Below are 20,620 nucleotides of genomic sequence, written 5' to 3' on the forward strand. Positions count from 1 at the left end.
GGGCAAACCTATTTCCAAGGTCACTATAGCTAGATGGATTTCTTCATGGATCCTGCAGGTTTATAAGGACAAAGGCCTGTCTCCTCCAGGTCAGGTAAAAGCTCATTCCACTAGGTCTATGGCTACATCTGCACCTTTCTGGTCTAGAGTGTCTTTGGATGACATTTGCTCTGCAGCTACTTGGACTTCATCTCATACATTTATTTCTCATTACAAATTGGATTTGACTTCTAGAAGGAGAGCATCCTTTGGCTCCGAGGTACTCTGGAATATCCTTCCATGAGGGCCTCCCAGGAGTTTAGTAGCTGGGGGACTCTGTTCCACAGGTTGAAGACCAAATGAAGTAAACTACTTCAGATAAAGAGGTCCTGGTCAAAGCAAAGCACAAAGTAATATTCCTTAATGCAAATTTATTGTGGAAAGACAACAAGCGTTTTCGCTACTCCAAAAGAGAGAAGCTTCATCAGAGAAGTACAAAAAGGGCGCCAAAACCTTTTTGAACCTAAGTAGCAGTTGGTACATTCCATCACTTCCTTTCAATTAAAATAGAACAATACACTTAAAAGATAAGACTTTGAGGATTATACAGAAAAATTGGTTCTTCATTGAAAGTAATCCACTATTATTAGAAAAATTAGGTACTAGACCTCATGTTTATAAAAGGGGAATGAATATAAAGGAACTGTTACAGAGGAATACTTACTCACATCTTCATCCCTATAATAGACTTAAAGGGACTTTTTCTTGTGGAATGTGTAACTGGTGTAATGTAATTCGTGTTGGTTCCACTTTTTCTATTAGGGATAGAAAATTTGATATCAAATTTAAAATCAACTGTGAAACAAAGTCTATAGTGTACATTGCTTTCTGTGTGTGTTGCCCTGCGTTTTATGTCGGAAAACCGACAGAAAATTTAAGGAGCGTGTTTACCAACATTGCTACGCCATCAAAAAAGGTAAAACTGAAAACGCATTGGCTAAGCACGTTACATGTAACCCAGGGCACAGTTTCACATTCATGGGCATTGATCATGTACCAGTATCTATTAGAGGTGGCCCTACTTCACTGGTTCTTGAAAACCGTGAATTGGAATGGCAGTTGAAACTTGATGCCTTTAATAACCCGGGTTTAAATGAGAATTGCAGTATTGCACCTGTTCTTAAACTCAAGGCATTTCTGAGATGATGCTTATATTGAGAATATTTTGTTCAGTTCTTGTTTGCCTTTACCTACTAGTTGGGTTGACTTATCTTAACTCTATTACAAAATAACAAATAGTGACTTTTATATTTTTAAAATTTATGTTTTTACTATTAACTCTCTTGATCTAATTATCCACTGGATTTGAGTTGCTTAGGCAACGTTCATTAACATTGTTTTTACATTTACTAAAAACCTCTTTATCAAATTCTATGTTTCTTATTAAAAATTTTTTAAATATTTTCTGTGTATATAAACCATGTTACTGTTAACTGATGAGCTACTCAACTATGTATTTCTGTTTATTTTACTTGGTATCGCCCTTTTAAGTGTATTGTTCTATTTTAATTGAAAGGAAGTGATGTAATGTACCAACTGCTACTTAGGTTCAAAAAGGTTTTGGCGCCCTTTTTGTACTTCTCTGATGAAGCTTCTCTCTTTTGGAGTAGAGAAAACGCTTGTTGTCTTTCCACAATAAATTTGCGTTAAGGAATATTACTTTGTGCTTTGGGCTTTGCTTTGACCAGGACCTCTTGTTGTGCCAGTTTGTTTGCTCGTTTTCAGATTTTTACTTCAGATAAAGAAGTTATGTACTTAGCATAACGTTCCATCTGAGTAATTGTACTTACTTTATCTTCAACAGTCAATCCTTCCTTCCCACGGACCTTGGCGCATGTTCAGCCTGCAGGTTGCAGTATAGGTCACAAGTATGTTATCACGTCGGGTTCTAAGTATAAGGTGAGCAAACTCGATCTGGGGATGGAAGGCAGTGGAGGTGTATTATGGGTAAGGGGAGGAGTCGGGAGCTTGGAGCTGATGCTAGTAATATTTGCTGGCTCAGATCCAATATGGATCCGTATTCCCACAGATTGTAGACAAATGAAGTACAACTACTCAGATGGAACATTATGGTGAGTACATAACTTCTTTTTTCATCATCTTCCTTTGAGTTCTTTCTACTTTGTTCATGTTTTTTCTCCAGTGTCTGGCCACAGTCTTTGCCACATGTAGCTCAGGATGATTTCTGTTTAACCATTCATGCACCTACAACCCTTTTTCCTATTCTTGCACATGAGGTCAGGGTGTCACTTCAACAGTGACAACCATCTAGAGCCAAGGATCATACCGCCAGGTTACTAGCCCTGTCTAATCCTATTTTGATTATTTCTTTATGCAGGTATCCTGAAGGAACCGCAATAAGCTTTTGACACCACCTACTGTTTACATTAGCTAAGCATCTCATTGCCCCAACCCCTCCCTCCAGAAGTTAACAAGGAACACAGGGAGTTCCTGCATCAGGACATAAGATCAGATGGTGGAGGAAGACATGGCTGCCTTACAAATTGAGGTTTCAACAGCACAGGAAGAGGCTAATGGCACTGGTTTCACTGATGAGATTGCAGAGTTACAAGCTGAATAATTTTAAAAATAAATACAGAGCCTGCACTATCCATATCTTGAGTGTACAGGAAAATTAGCATATGAGAGAGCTGAAAAGCTTCATGCAGGAGCTCCTCCAAGAAGATCTTAATTTGCCTAGGATTCAAGACCCCACATCCTCAGGGTATGATTTAAAAAGGTCAAGTAAAGTGCTTCTCCTTTCAAGTATACAAAATTGCAGATGAAATATTAAGATAAGCAAGACTGTAAACTGTCTCATTCAGTAGGATGTTTGTAAAAAATCATTGAAGGTTTTTCAGTTTCTGTGTATAAACAGAATGCATTGGTCTCTAAGCTAGTTGCTTTTAAAGCTCTATGTATTGTGGGTTGGATTAGCTGCCACGGAGTGTTTATCCATTGGAAGGCTAGATGGCAAGCCTGAGTTCATCCGGATTAAATAGATTCTATGCAGAGTTCTCACAAGGAGGAAACACCAAACAAACAAAAATAATAATATAGATATAAAATAAAAATGCATTTCAAACTCCCTACCCGAGCTAGAGTGACAGGTTAATTTGCAGCAGGCAAGAGCAAGGAGGTAAGCAAATGTCACACTTTGAGATGCTAGACAGAAAGTAAATGAGTTAAAAATCAAATCCAGAGCAAGACCTCAAACATAGGATGCTGTAATATGAGAAGAACATTACTGAACTACAAACAAAAAAAATTAGTGGATGCAGATTCTCGCAAACATGGAAAGCATAGTGAAAGTACATACAATAGATTCCAATGCTGGTAAAAAAATGAGGAGATGGGAGCCGACTGAGATCAGAGAGATAAGCAGAAGTAGCAAACATAGGAGAGAAGTTGAGGTTGGAAATGCAGGCATGCAGTGATGTCTTGTGCCTCGCACTTTGACTGCAGGTGCTACATAAGAGAACTAATCCAGAAGTGGAGAAACTGGACCAGCAAAGGGTGGAGAACAAAGAAACAGTGGGTCAGGACACAGAACTTTGAATGTAGAGAGGCTTCCAGGACTTTTCAGATGCCAAAAGGAAATGCAAGCCAAGGTAATCCGGGAAAGTAAGGGCATTTTTTGATATGTATACAGTAAAAGTACATTAAAAGTGACAGGAACCGAAGGCATCCCGTCTGCAAATAGAGTGCATAGGTTTATAGCCTAAAATGATATGACATTTGAAGTGTCAAGAAGGGATAAGGAGTTTCTCCAAGTAATAAATTGGGAGGCAAGTTCTTAAATGAAAGTTTGAGAAATGTGAGAGTTGTGTGCCAAACAAAATACAAACTGCAACTCTGTTATGTATTAGATTAATGGAGTGAAACACAAAAATAGTATAAAAAGGACAGGAAGCACGCAAGGCAAAAAAGATTGGCTATGCTAAAGGAAGCTGAACATAATAGGAGAAAATGAAAACTAATAATCTGAAGTAGTTAACTTCATTTGTGCAGCAACCTATGGGAATCTGATCCGACTTCGGATCCGAGCCAGCAGTTTTCAACAGCTTAGATCCAAGCTCCAAGCTCCTTCCCCTACCCATAATCCCCTGCCAACCCTGACTGACCTCAGATCTAGTTTTCCGTAGTTTAACCAACAGCAGCTCGATCATGAGTTCCAGGCGTTAGAGGTTTTTGTGAGAAAAATTTAACTTTTTCTTTCTTTTTTTCTGCCCTACTTGATTGTGAGTGCTTTCACGTCCCTTTTTGTCTAAAATCCTCCCTAGCTTATCTTTATTTTTTTGGTAATTAACCTCCCCCTTCCCTCGTGGTTCCGTTAGGGTTTGTATGTGCGTGTTAGGGGCCTAACGTGTATGTCTGTCTGTCTTAATTAAAATGTCTGGGGCCCCAAAGCCTATTTTTTCTAAGTGCTCCGAGTGTGGCCATAAGCTGTCCCCGGTGGATGGCCACACTCTGTGCGTGCTGTGTCTTGGGGTTGAGCACCTCTCTTCTGGTTGTTTCATTTGTGCGGCGTTCAACCCCAGGGCACTTAAGGACCGGAGGTCTAAGCTGATTCTGGCGGGTCTTCTGCCCCCGGATTTGCTTCTACCTCCGGTCCTTCTGTGGCTCCCGCTGCGGCAGCCACTCCTGCTTCTCTCCCCCCGGCCGGGACTCAACCTTCCCCCTTAGGCCCGGAGGAGAGGGAGGCTAGGAAAGAGAAAAAGAGGGAGAAGCACCACAAGCGGCGGGCCGAGGCCTCCGTTTCGGCCCCCCCGGCTAAGCGGTCTTCTCCCTCCAGGACTTCTGGGTCTCCTCCTTCTCGGATCCGGTCTCCTTGCTTTTCACCGGGTCCTGAAGAGGAGGAGACCCCGATCTCCCTCGAGGTCATCGAGGCGGCACTCCCGTCCCGCCTTGGTGGCCTCATCGAGATCGACCCGAAGCCTCTCAGGTGCAGATTTGGACCGGATGATGAGAAGATTCCTCCAGGCCCAACTGCAGATGGGAGTGCTCCTGCCTCACCCCCCTTCAGGGGGGAGCTCGACCCCCTTCTTTGCCCCGATGGCTCCTTCTCCATCCCACTTCCTGGGCTCGGAGTCTTCGGAGCCGGGCAGCCTTGGAGCCGGGGGGGTGTTGGCACCGATAGTCTTGGGTACTTAGACACCGACGCTCACCTCGAGTCTGTCTGGTCCATTTTCGTCGGATCCATGCTCTCGGAGCCGAGGGCTGAGCTTCGGATCCGGGGGTATCAGTATGCCTTCAGCTCCGTCCAGGTCGGAGCATGCTGGTCCTTCGGCACCAGCCCCGATCCGTCCATCCGGATCCGAGTGAGGGTCTGCTTTCGGATCCTAGGGAGAGCAGCTCTCCCTCGGCGTTCGACGTGGTGGAGAGGGCTTTGTCGAGAGATTCCAGGCCCCCGGCCCTTGCCACAGCTCCACCCTGCACTCCTTCTCTGTTGGGCCCGACTTCCATCACCCGGCCCCAGGGAAAGCCTGCTTTGACGTCCCAGGTCGTTTCTTTGTAACAAGACGCTGGTGAGACCTCTTCGGACAGCCCCCCCAAGGAGGTTCCTCACAAGCGAAAGTGCAAGAGGAGGCACTTGGACTCCCCCGAGTCCTTGACTGAGGACACGGATTTTGAGGAAGGGGAAGTCTCCCCAAGATCACCCCCCGAAGATGTCTCTTTTGGTGACATCATGGAGATGCTCAGGATAAGGGGGGGGGGTCTGCCCCAAAGCCTACCTCAGACGAATCCGTGTTCCTGGAGGCGTTTGAAACAGGCCCGTCTACCTCTTGGGTGTCACCTCCGGCCGACCCCCTGGTAGATCGGATTACTACCAGGGCATGAAAGGAGCCGGACACTGTGGAGCCAGTCCCCTAGCTTCCGGACAAAATTCTTAGCCCCCCCCCCCCCCAAGTCCCATTGGAGTAAGGGTCCCCCTGTAGATGCCAAGTTGGTGGCGGCGGCCACCAAGAGGGAACTAGCTCAGGAGAGTCCCTCGGTCCACCCCCCAAGCAAGGAGTCTCAGTCAATGGACTGTTTAGGGAAGCGGGTTTTTAGTTCGGCTATCTTCTCTGAGGTCGCTGAACTACATGGCACATGTTCTTCGACTGCAGTAGGACCTTATCAAAGAGTACGCTGCGGAGGACAAACAGTTGCACTCCACCCGGATGGCCACTCTCCGATCTATATCTAACACCTCTATGCGGCTTCTGTCCCATGCCACAGAAGGAGCCGCTAGAGCCAGCGGAGCGGGCCTCGTCATGAGGCGTCAGGCCTGGCTCCGTCACTGTGATTTCGCGGAGCCCTTCAAAGCGTCTTTCGCTAATGCCCCTTTCGATGGTTCTGTCCTTTTTGGCAAAACCGTTCGCGATACTTTGGTCCAGAGCGAGAAGGACGGGAAGACGTCTGCCGTCGGAGTCCGCTTCTCTGCTCCCCAGAGGTCCTTCTCCAAGAGCCAAAAGGGACAGAAGAAGATGTGGTTCCGGAAGTCGCAACAGTCCCGTCCGGCTCCGGACTCCCCGGCCTTCCGCGGCAGAGGAGGGCAGGGTGGACGCCGCCCTAGAGGCAGAGGGGGCCCGAGGAACTTTGGATCCAGAGAACCTTTCTCGGACCAACCCACGCAACACCCGTGAGGGGTTGCCCGACTGCTCCACTCTGGAGGCAGTTGGGGGGGGTGTTTCTCAAAGCACCTAGCAGCTTGGGAGTCCATCACGACAGACCGTTGGGTGCTTCGTATCATATCCAGAGGATATCAAATCCCCTTTTCTCTTTACCCACGCAGCTCCAGATACCTCCCTGATGTCCCACCCGATCAGAGGGAGGCCGCAGCAACGGAAATCCAACAGTTGCTGGAAAAGAGCCATCCAACACGTCCCCCCAGACCAGTTGCGGGTCAGGTTTTTACTCCAGGTTCTTCTTGGTGCCAAAAAAGACGGGGGACTTGAGACCAATCCTCGACCTCTCTCCCCTGAACCTGTCAGTAAACAAAAAGAAGTTCCGCATGGTCACCCTTCAATCCATTCTCCCCCTCTTGCGGGAGAACGACTGGATGTGCTCTCTAGACCTCAAGGATGCGTACTACCACATTCTGATGGACAGGTGATCCAGAAGGTTCCTCCACTTCCGGCTAGGAGCCAGTCATTACCAATTCAGCATCCTCCCCTTTGGTCTCACCACAGCCCCCAGGGTGTTCACCAAAGTGTTAGCGGTGATAGCGGCCAGCCTGAGGCTCCAGGGAATTCAGGTTTTCCCATACCTGGACGACTGGCTCCTGACCGCCCTGACAAGGCATCTACTCTGCGCAGCCAGAAACTACTTTCTTCGTCTAGCCCCCCCCCGGCTGGGGATCACTATCAACATAGAGTAGTAGTCTCTTGCCCTGTCTCAGACCATAGACTTCATAGGTGCCAGATTAAACACAAACAAGCTCCTAGCCTTTTTGACCATGGACCGGCTACGGACCCTGAGGCTACATGTGCGGGCCATCATACAATTCCCAGCTCCTCCAGCGGAATTGGTCCTGAGGGCTTTAGGTTCAATGGCGGCGGAAATCAATCTCTTGCCAATGGCGCGTTTGAACATGAGGGTCTTACAATGGACCCTCCAAGTCCAGTGGTCCTTTCTTCAATATCCTCTCAGCCACCCCATTCCCCTCAGCATGGCTTGCAAGAGGGCCCTCTTACGGTGGCTCCAATCTCCGGACCTCCAGGAAGGATGCCCCTTTTCTATGGCCCCTCCCCTAGCCACGGTGACAGATGCCTCCCACCTTGGGGGGGGGGCATCGTTCGGGCAGGACAGTCCAAGGCACGTGAGACCTCACGGAGACTTCATTGCATATCAGTGTCCTAGAGATGAGGGCAGTGCTGTTGGCGTTGCAAGCACTTCAGGACCTTCTTCCTGTAGGAACGATTGCGATTCAGACGGACAACATGTCGTCTGGTACGTTAACAAACAAGGAGGAACCATGTCTTACCCACTCTGTCGGGAGGCCATGAGGGTGTGGCAGTGGGCGATCTCCACCAACCGTTTTCTCATAGCAGCGCACATTCCGGGGCGGTCCAACATCCTAGTGGACAGACTAAGTCGCACCATTCTGTTACCATACGAGTGGTCTCTGAATCTCAAGGTAGTGAATCGGATTTTTGCCGAATGGGATCAACCCTGTTGCTATCTCTTTGCCTCTCCCTCAAACACAAAATGTTACGACTACTTCGCCCTCATTCCCCCTCCCGGGGAATCTCCGAGAGACACTCTGGTGCATGCTTGGCCTCCCGGTCTACTTTATGCTTACCCTCCTCTTCCCCTGATGTTGAAGTTTCTGCAGAAAGCCAGTCGGTTGGGGAGCAGGATAATCCTCATTGCCCCATTCTGGCCTCATCAAGCCTGGTTCCCTTACCTTTGGTCTCATCTGGTGAATCCTCCTTGGATTCTGGATCCCCTTCCGGATCTAATATCCCACCCCCTAGATCTCCCAGTCCCGAACCTGGACAATCTCAAGCTCACAGCTTGGCTGCTCCAGTTCCATTCATAGCTAGGACTCCCGGTATCTCTTCCCCTGTTAAAGCTATCCTAGTAGCAGCGCACAAGCCTTCTACTAGAAAGATCTATAGTAGCAAATGGAAGCGTTTCTCCTTTTGGGTGGAATGTTGAAATTTGTATCCTTTCACAGCTCCTTTGCCCGCTGTATTAGACTTCCTGTCAGGGCTGTTTCATCAGGGGGCTAGCTCCTCCACAGTCAAGGTTCAGCTAGCAGCTATCTCTCATTATCACGTGGGAAATGAACTGGGCCCTTTAATCACCACGAAATTGTGTAAGACCTTTCTGAAGGGCACCTTTTTGCTCAGACCTCCAGTGAAGGATGTAGTCCATCCTTGGGATTTAACGCTGGTGCTTCAGGCCTTGACAGCTCCCCCGTTTGAGCCTGCAGCTTCAGTAGATCTTAAATTCTTGTCATGGAAAACGGCCTTTCTTGTCGCGCTATCACCTCGGCTCGAAGGGTCTCTGAACTACAAGCCCTCTGTGTAAAACCCCCATACTTGACTTTTCACAAGGATAGAGTTTACCTCGGGACCAATCCCTCTTTTCTTCCCAAGATTGCATCTGAGTCTAATATTAATCAGTCCATTAACCTACCAGTCTTTTTTCGTAATTACCTAAACAAAGGGGAATACAAATTACACTCCTTGGATGTGCATAGACAACTTCGCTTCTACATCCACAGGACATCTGGTCATAGGCAATCTGACCAGTTGTTAGTCTCCTTTGCCAAATTTAACTTGGGTAAATCTGTGTCTAAAGTCACGCTGTCTAGATGGATTTCACAGTGTATCCTTTTAGCATATGAAAGTTCTGGCAGGCCCGCACCTCAGGGAGTCCATGCCCACTCTACTCGATCTATGTCTACCTCTGCGGCCTTTAGAGCTAGAGTTTCTTTGGATGATATTTGCTCGGCAGCCACTTGGGTCTCATCTCATACCTTTATCAATCACTATAAATTGGACATTATCTCCAGAGGGAGAGCATCCTTTGGCTCTGCAGTGCTCCGGAACATCCTTCCATGAAGGCCGCCTAAGGCTCAGGTAGCTGGGGACTCTGTCCCATAGGTTGCTGCACAAATGAAGTTAACTACTTCAGATTAAAAAGTTATGTACTCACTATAACGTTCCATCTGAGTAGGTAAACTTAATTTGTCAGCAACCGTCCCTCCCTCCTGCCCCCTCACCTTAGGATGTTTTTCATACTCAGGTTTACGCGGTGTGTTTACCTATGTTATATTTGAGAATAATTATCTTCAAGCAGTATCTGCTTTTGGGCAAACTCGATATGAGGTCAGTCAGGGTTGGCAGGGGATTATGGGTAGGGGCAGGAGCTTGGAGCTCGGATCTAAGCTGTTGAAAACTACCGGCTCGGATCCAAAGTCGGATCTGATTCCCATAGGTTGCTGACAAATGAAGTTTACCTACTCGGATGGAACATTATGGTGAGTACATAACTTCTTCTTTTGAGGTTGCAGGGAATGAGAGTACAGGGCAAGTGAGGGGCTAACACCCAGTTCCATGTGCAGTTCCGGAAGTATGTGTGGGTTTGGAGAGGGGGTTACAGCAACATTCCTCCTGGCTGGTGAGGACTAGCTCAAGGGTTTTGATGTCAGTGGACACATGGACTAGCTAGTCCAGGCCAGGGCATTCATGCTGAACAAGTCCAGGAATCTTTGGGCCTGCAAGACTAAGGTTGAGTATGATTTGCTTTTAATTAGTAGAGTAGTTGAAGTCTCCAGTGATTTATGGTGTTGGGGTGAATGGAAAGTGACTGTAGAGTTCATTTAAATAAGTAGAATGGGTTTCCTGATTCATAGAGCGGGAAACTGTAGCTTGCAAAAATATGGTATGGGACTTTGCTTATGGTGAGTTCGTGGAGCAGCTCAGGTATGTCATTCTGCTTGACCAGTCTTGAAGTGTGTTTTTAATTGAGAAGCCCCTATCTTTTGTCCCTTTCTGTGCATTGGTTAGTCTAAATGTGTACAAGACATTGCAGTCCTGCACTGCCATGTTGCTCTCCATGGATTTAAACCATTTCTCAGTAACTACATATACGTCTGCATCCTCCAGAGTGAAGAGAGCTTGCAGGGTGTGGAGCTTTTGCATACATGCCTGGATGGCATTGAGCAGTATCACCTTTAGAATATTCTGGGTAGGTTTATCGAAGTCAGGTGGGTTATCAGGTTGGCAATGCCTAAACAAGGCACAATAAAGGTGGACAAGGTTGTAGCCAGTATTCAAAAACTTAAAGGGGAGAAGCCATCCCTGGCAAAGCATGGTCTGTCAATCATATTCTCCCAGGTTGACAAATATTGTATCTCCTTCAAATGAAACCAAAAATAATCTGTCAGTTATTTTTTCTTTGTACTACAGCATCATCTTTGGATGAAGATACAGTGCTGCTCAGTGCTAGGCTCATACTAGCCTGGGAGGCACAGTGCTAGAGCTCCTTCATGCCTCTTCATGTAGTCCCAGGAGGTACATCTCATGTTATTTGCAACCATATGGGCTATGAGTCATACAGGTACTTACGGTGAAATGATCTGAGTGCATGTGTGATGTGATGAACACTGGCAACTGATAGTAACCCTCATTGTTCAGCCTGGTGAGTGGGACATTGGCCCTGCTGCCTTTGCTGCTGCTGTTTCTTATTTGGATAGCAGTACTGGAGGCGGCTTTGACTTCTGCTAAACAGGTTTCAGAATAGCAAGCCTTGATAGCGGTTCCTTCTTTCTTCGTTTTTCATAAAAATAGGGCTACTCTCCACACTAATTCTCCTTTTATTCCTAAATTTGGTAGTAAACTCTCCTTGAATCAGACCTTTAATTTGCCTACCTTTTTTCTTCCCTTCAGAATGAGGAGGAGAGAGGATCCTGCATTCTTTGGATGTGCATAGGCAGCTCAGATTTTTTGTACAAAACCATCTGTCTAGAAATCAGATCAGCTTTTTCTCTTTTTCAGGACAAAACTTTGAGTGCTTTAGTTTTCAAGCTCTCTTTTTATTTTTTTTCCTTGGTAAACAGCTTTTTGCTCCATTTAAAGCACTTTCCACTAGAGCTGTTGCTTCATCTGGGACTTTCTTCAAGGGTCTGGGTTCCAGATCCATTCTTGAAGCATTTACTTGATTTGCCATTCACACTTTTACAAAACATTACAAAACTGTTTTTATCTAGACATGGAGCTAGATCAGTTTTACTCTGCCTTTTGGACCATAATCCTGTTCAGGTTTCAGCCTCCGTCTGAGCATTTGGAATTGTCAGTCAGTTAATAATCCTGCAGCAGTGATTATGTAAGGGCATAATACAGTTGTGTAACCGTAGATGTCCAATTGATGACTGTTGCAGTATTATATCCCTTCCTCATTAATCACTGTTGCCATATTACATCACTGTCCCCCCCCCCCCACACACACACACACACACACCTCTTTTTGTGAAATTTATATTTGTATATAGTTGCTTCTGCTCCTTGTCGGGGTAAGAAAGTCCTGAGATACTTTGCATCTTTATGTCCCTCTGCCTCTATTAGGCTAAAGTCATACATTGGGCATAGGGTACAAGGGGGGGGGGGGGGTAACCAAGCTTTGGTATGCTGGCCAGACGTGCTGCTATCCTTGGCAAGATATCCCATTAGTTAATAATGCTGCAATAGTGATCAGTTGGACATCTGTTGTTGTAAATTCTTACATGTCTGTACTTTGCCTGTCTCTCACCTGGATTTGCCAGTCAGAAGCAGAGGCATTACTGGAGGTGGTTGTACCTCAGGAATTTCTTCGTAATCTGAACATTCTGATTCTGGAGAAAGTATGATTTCAGATTTTTCTTTGAGACTTTATGATGCAAAAAGTTTCAGTGGAAGCAGAATTAAATTCCTATGGTACAGAAAATGCATTTATTACAGTCAGATATGCCTATATGTGTAACTGTTCCTCGTGTGTACCCTATTTTACTGAGAGTTTTTCTTATTGCTTTGTGTCTGCCTGATAGTCGGCCCCATATAATCTCATATGTTGTGTATTCAAATGAAACACTGAGGCTGGGTATGCATTCAAGTGTTTTATTATGCACACACACACACACACACACACACACACACGTACACATCAGGAGCTGTAACTTGTATATATACTTCGTACTTCATATGCTTACTGGCTGACTTATGTGCATTTTCATTCAAGCTTACATTCACACTGACTGACTACACAACAAAGACGTATTTAAAAGCTAGACATTATATCAACAAAACATAACTGATTTCAAGTCCAAGTCGCTGTGTATTTAGGATTGGGTTTGCAAATTCTGCCCAATCTAGTTCATAGAAATTCTGACTGGGTTTAGCAACAGGGACACTATCTGGGGATTCATTCAGTGGTGGAGCATCCTAGTTTACATGAGAGTTGTTTAAAGAAAACACACTGTCCTTTTGAATTCGAATAATTGACAAGTCACTTTGGAAATTAGTCACTGGCACAGGCAATCTGTTGTGGCAGTGGTTCTGAGAGAGGTAAGACATGTCTACGGTTCCTTCTGTTATCTGTTCCTTCAGATTGTATGATGTAAGATTTTGGTTCCTCACAAATGTCCTTCATGATTCCTATACGATCATAACCTTTGGATGTTTGCATTCTCACAACTTCTCCTTGTAACAATGGTCAAAGGGACTTACTGGTTTTATCATAGTACAACTTTTGTGACTGACGTTTTCTTAAAAGTTAAGCCTTGACCACTCTATTTTTCTGTGTGTTTGGTACTAAATTGTTTGCTGACCGGAAGAGTTGTTAGTGTTTGTCAGGACATTAGTCTTTCAGCAGGTGAAGCAAGGAACTTGTCTCAAGGAGTGTTTCTAAGATTGAGCGAGTTAAGGAAAACATTGATACTATCTCTTTTGGATTTCTCCAACAAATACTTTGCACTAAGAACTGCATGTTCAGCTAAACCATTGGCTTGTGGATACCCAAGACTACTGGTAATAAAAGCAAAGTCCCAAGGCTCAGCAAATTTCTTGAATTGCTGACTAGTAAACTCTGCACTGTTGTCAGACATGACTTTGGGCAGACTACCATGGACAGAAAAATGTCTCATCAGTTTTGTAGTGACTGTGCTGGACATCATGTTAGGAAGTAGGTCAATTTCAAACCAGTTTGAGTAAGAGTCTACTAACACCAAATAATGTTGCCCATTCCATTTGAAAAAGTCTGTAGCAACCGCTAACCATGGTAATTCAGGAATTTGGTGTAGCTGAAGCATTTTTTTTTTTTTGTTGATGTGGTTTGGTGGTGTTGCAAATTGAATATGCTAGAGTTTCCTTCTCTATATCTTTAGACATAGAGAGCCAAAATATGATCCCTCTTGCCCTTCTTTTGCTTGAATCAGTACCTGGTTGACCAAAGTGCAAAATTTTGATTGTATTCCTGTTGTAATGCTTTAGGAATTACCACTTTTGGACCTTTCATGATGATTCCATCTTCCATCAGGAGCTCATCACTGTCAGAAAATGATGCTGAATGTCAGGTGGTAAACCGGTTTGTCGTGTTGGCCATCCTTAACTGATAACGATTTTCAGCTTCTGGCAAATTGGGTCTGAAGTTGTGCAGTTTCTTAGTTCATCAAGCCATGATGACAAATTTCTGACTTCCATTACTTCAAAGTCTGCAGTCTCATATTTCTGCTGCTCTGTCATTTGTCTGGGTGCATGTGACAAAGCATCAGCAGGGTTACAGGTATTTGCCTTTTTTGTAAACGATGTTGAAGTTGTACTTTTGCAGTTTTAACATCGTGTTGCAGTGAAGCTGGGGCTGTATGCATTGGCTTTTTCAAAATTGTCACTAGTGGTTGGTGATCAGTCTCTATTTGGAAAAGTCTGCTGTAAATGTAATCAGTGAACTTTGAACATGCGAACGCTACTGACAAAAGTTCTTTTTCTGTTTGTGCATAGTGCATCTCTGAGTTAAAATTCTTGACGCATAAGTAATGGGTATGCCTACTTGAAGACATGCTGCACCAAGGCCGTACCTTGGGTTTGTGAACATTTCACAAACCAAGAACCCAAAATAGGTTTAAAATAACTAAATACACACAGTACCCATTACTAGCAGAGATGGATCAGTCAGCTAAATAAATTCCATAAAAGAAGGCTTTTGTTCCAGTAGTTGAACGGAACTTCTTCAGAACTGACAAAACCATACTAATCATCACTTAAGTACTATAAAAAGTCATCTGACGTAAAATTACAAAACCTCAAAATATTTTGTGTAAAACAGGATTTAAAGAACAAGTTTCATTCAGCTCAGTGTAGGTTGTGGCATTTAACCTCAACTGCCATTGCAATTCACACAGGTTCAAATGTACATCAACAGTTCTACCCTGGAGATCCTTCTTGAGTTGATCAATCACTAAAAATCCAAATTTGTCAGAGTTAAGTAACATAATATGCTTATATAAAGCGCTGGTAATTTTATTCCTTCTAATATCTAAAATGTGTTCATATATGCGCTCTTTAAACTTCAAGTTTTACCCACAAAATAAGCCGGACAGAACAAACACTGAGCCCAAATAGACCACACTTCTAGTTTCACAGTTATACCGTCCGTTAATAATTTGCATATGTCCTTGAATGATGAAACTACCCCCACTAATAAGTACATTGTGAACAGAAACCACATTTAGCAGTACCATATCTATCAGGCAAAACATTTTTCTTCCTGTTTTGCAATAAACATTTTTACCAGTAAATCCTTCTGTAAGTGAAAAAAGGTCGCTTCTCAATTATGCTAATCAATACTGGATACACAAGAAATAATTTCAGTTCTTAATACATTCAGCAGTGGCACTACTGTCCAAAGAGTAAGTAGAAATAAGAGATCCTATTGAACTCTGTTCTACATGTTTGTGCTGGTGTTACAATCCCAGTGGCTTGGTTCAAAATAGGAGAATATATGCCCTGCATCCTCTTTGTCACCACTTCCTCTCTTACTTCATTTAAATAATCAGTTGGATAACCCCTAGCACCAAACATAGTCATGAACTTCGCATCCAACATGAAATGTGTCAAAATCAGAAATATTGGCCAGGCACACCAACTTGACCCTTAACCACAGATTTTTTTTTGGTATCTAAGGTGCCAATTGGAAAAATGTAAATACAAATTGGAAAACAGGTTTGCGATAAATATTGGAAACAGATCTGTTACATGTCAAATCTTTTCCTGACTTCAGCATCCAAAAGTGAAATATTATTAAAGTCAAAGGAATGAGAAAATGTCAAAAACTGCACAGTATTAATATAGGCCAAAAATTCCTGGAGTTTTTCTTGTGTATCATTCCATAAAAATGTCATCCAAGAATCTAGTATACAAAGGCAAACAATGAGCAAAGCTACTATTAAAAATAAATAAATACTCCCATTCTGCTATAACATAATTTGCAAACATAGGAGGTGTATGCTGTACCCATAGCCAACCCCGTTGTCTGTCTGAAATACTGGCCCTCAAAAAAATAGGAAATAGTTTTTCAAAACTACTTCCATCAATACCGCCATAGTATTGATTTTGTCCATACCCAAATCAAGATGTTTAAATTGTTCAAACCAGTTGAGGCCAATATCATGTGGAATGACAGAAAAGAGACTGTGAACATCAGTAGTCACAAACATCACATCTGATTAGAAAACGTTTAACAGTACCAAAAATACAATGAATCCTTATAAATATGAACTATTTTACCTAATCCTTTTTTCAGATTTATATCCAATAACTTTGCAGTGAAAAATCTTTTGGATTGAGTAGCATCAACAATAGGTTATGTAGTTTAGGAAAGGCAAAAATACTAGAAATCACTGATATATCATTTGAGGTAGTCGTATTAGCCTTTAGAAATCTGGTCTTGTAAAAGCTTCCAACAATAGATCAGTTCTAGCATAGGCAATATGTATTTTATTTCTCGAGATGCTTTCATGTGTGTCTTTGAACAATAACCTAATTGTGTAATTAGAATAGTCGACATGATCCATTTTTACCAGCCCCCCCCCCCCCTGCCCTTTTCATGTTTCATAACCCGGATATTGGGATCATCAGTAAGGTGATGCAGTAAAATTACTTCATTGCGAGTCAAATTGTAATATTTTTTTCTTACATGGCTGCTCTAACAACTGATGTAGCTCAAATTCACAGACACTTTCAAAGTCTGATAAATTATGCTGTAAGGAAGAAATAGACTTTGTCTATAAAGCCTTTTCACCAACATTCCTCTATCACCATTATTAAACCAAAGGGCTAGGTTTAATTTTCTAATAAACAATTTTAAATCATTTAAGGTATTAGAAACACTGGCTGTCCTTGCCGGAACAAAGATGAGACCTTTAGAAAGAAGGTTAGCATTTGCCAAGATAATATTTTTCAAAGAATAATTATAGATTTTATAGTCTCTCATCATTTAACACAATATTTAAGTTCATATGTTCAGTAAAATCATCAGAATCAACCGTAACTCTTAAATGTTCATCGTGTTTCACTGTTGCAGTTATTACTCTTGGGTTATCCTGCTGGCAGATTACCCGCAGTCGGCCTGAATTCCAAAGTCCTGGTCCGGCGTCAGTTGCTGTCGCCTCTTCCCTGACGTCAGTGCGCCAGGGGTATAAAAGATGCAGCTGACGCCATTTTCTTCTGTCTTTCTTGCCGCGTGGTGCCGGAAACAAAAGCAGTTCGCAAGTGCCGGTCGGCCGACTCCTGAGATTTTTGTGTTCGAATTTCAAATCCGAAGTCTTCATTTAAAGCTAAGTACCCCGTTGGGGAAACTTTTTTCTTGCTCCAGACCGATGTCAGAAAAAGTTAATTGTATTTCTTGTGGGAAGCAAATACCTCATAAGGACTTCCATTCTTATTGTATTCCTTGCCTAGGCCCTGATCACGATGTCACTAATTGTAGGTTTTGTGCTAGATTTAACCAACGCAGTATTAAGCATTGACACGATTTTGCATTTCACTACTTTGGCCAAAGATTTAATTAAACGATGTCGTCGGATAGCCATCCGACTACCGCAATTCACAAGAAATGCAAGGAAAAGGACAGGCATCCGAGGTCCAAAACTGACAACGAGGCATCTTCTAAGCCAGCCGCTGGTTCTCAGTGAGGCACTTTCGCAGCCCCTGACGCTCGCTATCTCAGAGCCGCAGGCCGCTTCCGACTCCCACGTGGAGCCGACTAGGCCACAGGAAACTCAAGGTATTGGACACTTGGAAAATATCCCTTCAGATAGGTCCGGAGCCGCTGAGCAGGCATCGGCTTCTGAAGGTGTTTTCAGGCCTACACAGTTATACGTAAAACCGACTTCAACTTCAAAGGCAAAGACTAAAGCTCCACTAAAGACAAAGAAACAAGTACAGCAATCCCATGGACAGGCCTCCATGCCTAAAAAACAGATGCTCAAAATGGCCGAAGACCTAATTACTTTGATCAGGGGTTCCCATCCCCCTCCTGATAAGCGGCCTAGGCAAGAGACAGGATTTGAATCTTCAGATCAGGTTTCCATTTCCTCTGATTCCTCTTCTGAACATGAATACTCGCTACCTCCCTATGAGGATTCTGATGCTGAAGAATCTTTCACGTCAGCCTCTCCTCCTGAGGATTATTCTTTTGGGGAAACCCTGCATACCATGAGGGAGCACTTCCACTGGGAGAGCCAAGACTACTCAGAATCTAAGAAAAGGCTGAGAGACTTCCTTTTACTTCCTCAGCACAAGCCTCTTGCTATTCCTCCTGTTTTAGCCATTGTAGATGATGTATTTTCAGAGTCCGGACTGTCTCCAGACTCTTTACCTCCAGCACCTGTTAAGCCAGACAGATACTACAGGGTTCCAGATTCCCATAAATTTATTTATAAAAACCCTGCTGCTGACCCAGAAACTATATATCAGGATCCTAAAGGGGGTCAAGGCTTCCACTGCAAAAAACCCTGTCCCCTCAGACAGGTATTCAAGGGCACTGGACAGATGGGGGAAAAAGATTTATACTTCTGTTACCTTGGCTGTAAGAGCTTTAAATTGCCAGTTTCATATGCTTAAATATCAGCAATACTTAATGTCACTGCTTAAACAGAAAATGTTGACAAATTCTGAATGTGCAGAAAAATGCAGGATTTATTGCATGCAGCTGAACAAGTGGGAAAGCATACTTTGCAGTGTGATTTTGACTCTCTGGACGCCTCCTGCAGGGCCGCTGTTACGGGTACTGTCATTAGGAGGTAGGCTTGGTTAAAGGAACAGAATCTGCCTGATCATGTTAAAGAAAAATGATTAGATGCTCCACTACAGCATGATACTTTGTTTGGTGTTAAAGCAGAAGAGGTGTTGAAGAAAATGGAGGACAAAGCAAAATCTATGCAGACAGTTAAGGATTTCTTACAGGTACAGCCACCCAGATTTAACAGGAACTGGCCTTCAAAGAATTGGTCCTTTCCAGTGTCAGACAGGCCACAAAGAGGCAGATACAGATGCCCCAGAGGCAAATCCCAGCGCCAAGGCTCATATAGGTCTAAACAATGGGTTGCTTCTACCTCCAAAAGCGGAGAAGACAAATCTCAGCCATACAGGAAACAGTCCCAATGACTTTACTCTGCCAGCACCGAGCACTTATCTTTTGGCAGCCCCCTTAGGGGGAAAACTAGCACTTTCACAAAATTGGCACATGATCACCCAGGACAAATGGGTCGTGAATATAGTGTCACAGGGCTACAGGTTCCATTTTCACACCCTGCCTAGGTCAAAAGGTATGCCAGACCTGCCACACAATCAATGGGCAGAGGCACAAAAACAAGTTTCATCTCTCATGGACATGAGGGCCATTCAGCGAGTGCCGCAGCAAGAGCAGGGACAAAGCCTGGAGACCAGTACTCGACCTGTCTATTCTAAACACATTTCTGGACATTCCAAAATTCAAAATGTTGACTCTGCCACAACTTCTGCCCATGCTGGGCAAGAAGGCTTGGCTTGTAACATTGGACCTAAAAGAGGCATACCTGCATGTCCCAATCAGACAATCTTGCAGAAGATACCTCAGATTCATAGCTGGCTCAATGCACTACCAATTCTCTGCACTGCCCTTTGGCTTATCTACTGCACCCAGGGTCTTCACAAAATGTCTGGCACCAGTAATTCCATTTTGCAGACAAAGAGGAATTCAAATATATCCTTACTTGGACGACTGCCTTCTTCAAGCAGAGAACAAGGACATTCAACTAAAGCATCTTGTGTTTGTAAAAAGATTACTAATTTGCCTGGGTACACAGTAAACGAAAAGAAATCAAAACTAGTTACCCTCTCAAGAGATAATATTCCTGGGTGCAAGCTTAAATACAACTGCCCAGATGGCTTATCTCACGCCAGACAAACAAAGGCAACTGACTTCTTACTTCAAAATGTTGGCAACAAGGACCCAGTTTATCTGCAAGACAAATTCTGCAGGCTTTGGGTTTCATGGCATCCTACATTCTGCTAATTCCATATGCAAGACTGCATATGAGGAAACTACAATGGTATCTAAAAAGTGTTTGGACTCAATATTGCCACAGCCTGGAAGCATTAATTACCCTCATTCCCTGCCTGCAACAGGAGTTTCGATGGTGGGCACAGGCCTGTCACCACAACAAGGGACAGCCATTCACTTTACCACAGCCAGGCAAACATTACCAACAGATGCATCAGACTATGCCTGGGAGGCACACATGGCAGGAAAATGTATTCAGGGCACGTGGTCCACAAGCCGAATGCATCTTCATATCAATCAAAAAGAGATGCTCGCTGTTCAAAATGCCCTGACAGCCTTCAAGGATCTGCTTTATCCAGGACAACTGCTGATAAAGATGGAAAATGCTACAGTCATGTGGTACATAAACAAGCAGGGAAGCACACATTCCTATCCCCTCTGCAGACTAGCCATGACTTTGTGGGACACAGCATTGACTTGCCAAGTACACCTGCAAGCACAATTCCTGCCAGGAAGGATAAATACTCGGGCAGACGAACTAAGCAGAAACCTCACAGATCCCCACGAGTGG

At 44.0% G+C, this 20,620-nt stretch overlaps 1 protein-coding gene across 1 annotated transcript in view; it reads left to right on the top strand.

Annotated features, from left to right (window-relative positions):
• The window catches only part of SBNO1 (strawberry notch homolog 1), a gene marked incomplete in the record, with an annotated part of 3,303,179 nt that overhangs the window by 2,684,742 nt on the left and 597,817 nt on the right, over positions 1–20,620 (top strand).

Source organism: Protopterus annectens, chromosome 4.part0 (genome assembly GCF_019279795.1).
Source record: "Protopterus annectens isolate FY-2018-M chromosome 4.part0, PAN1.0, whole genome shotgun sequence".
NCBI classification, from domain to species: Eukaryota; Metazoa; Chordata; order Ceratodontiformes; family Protopteridae; genus Protopterus; species Protopterus annectens.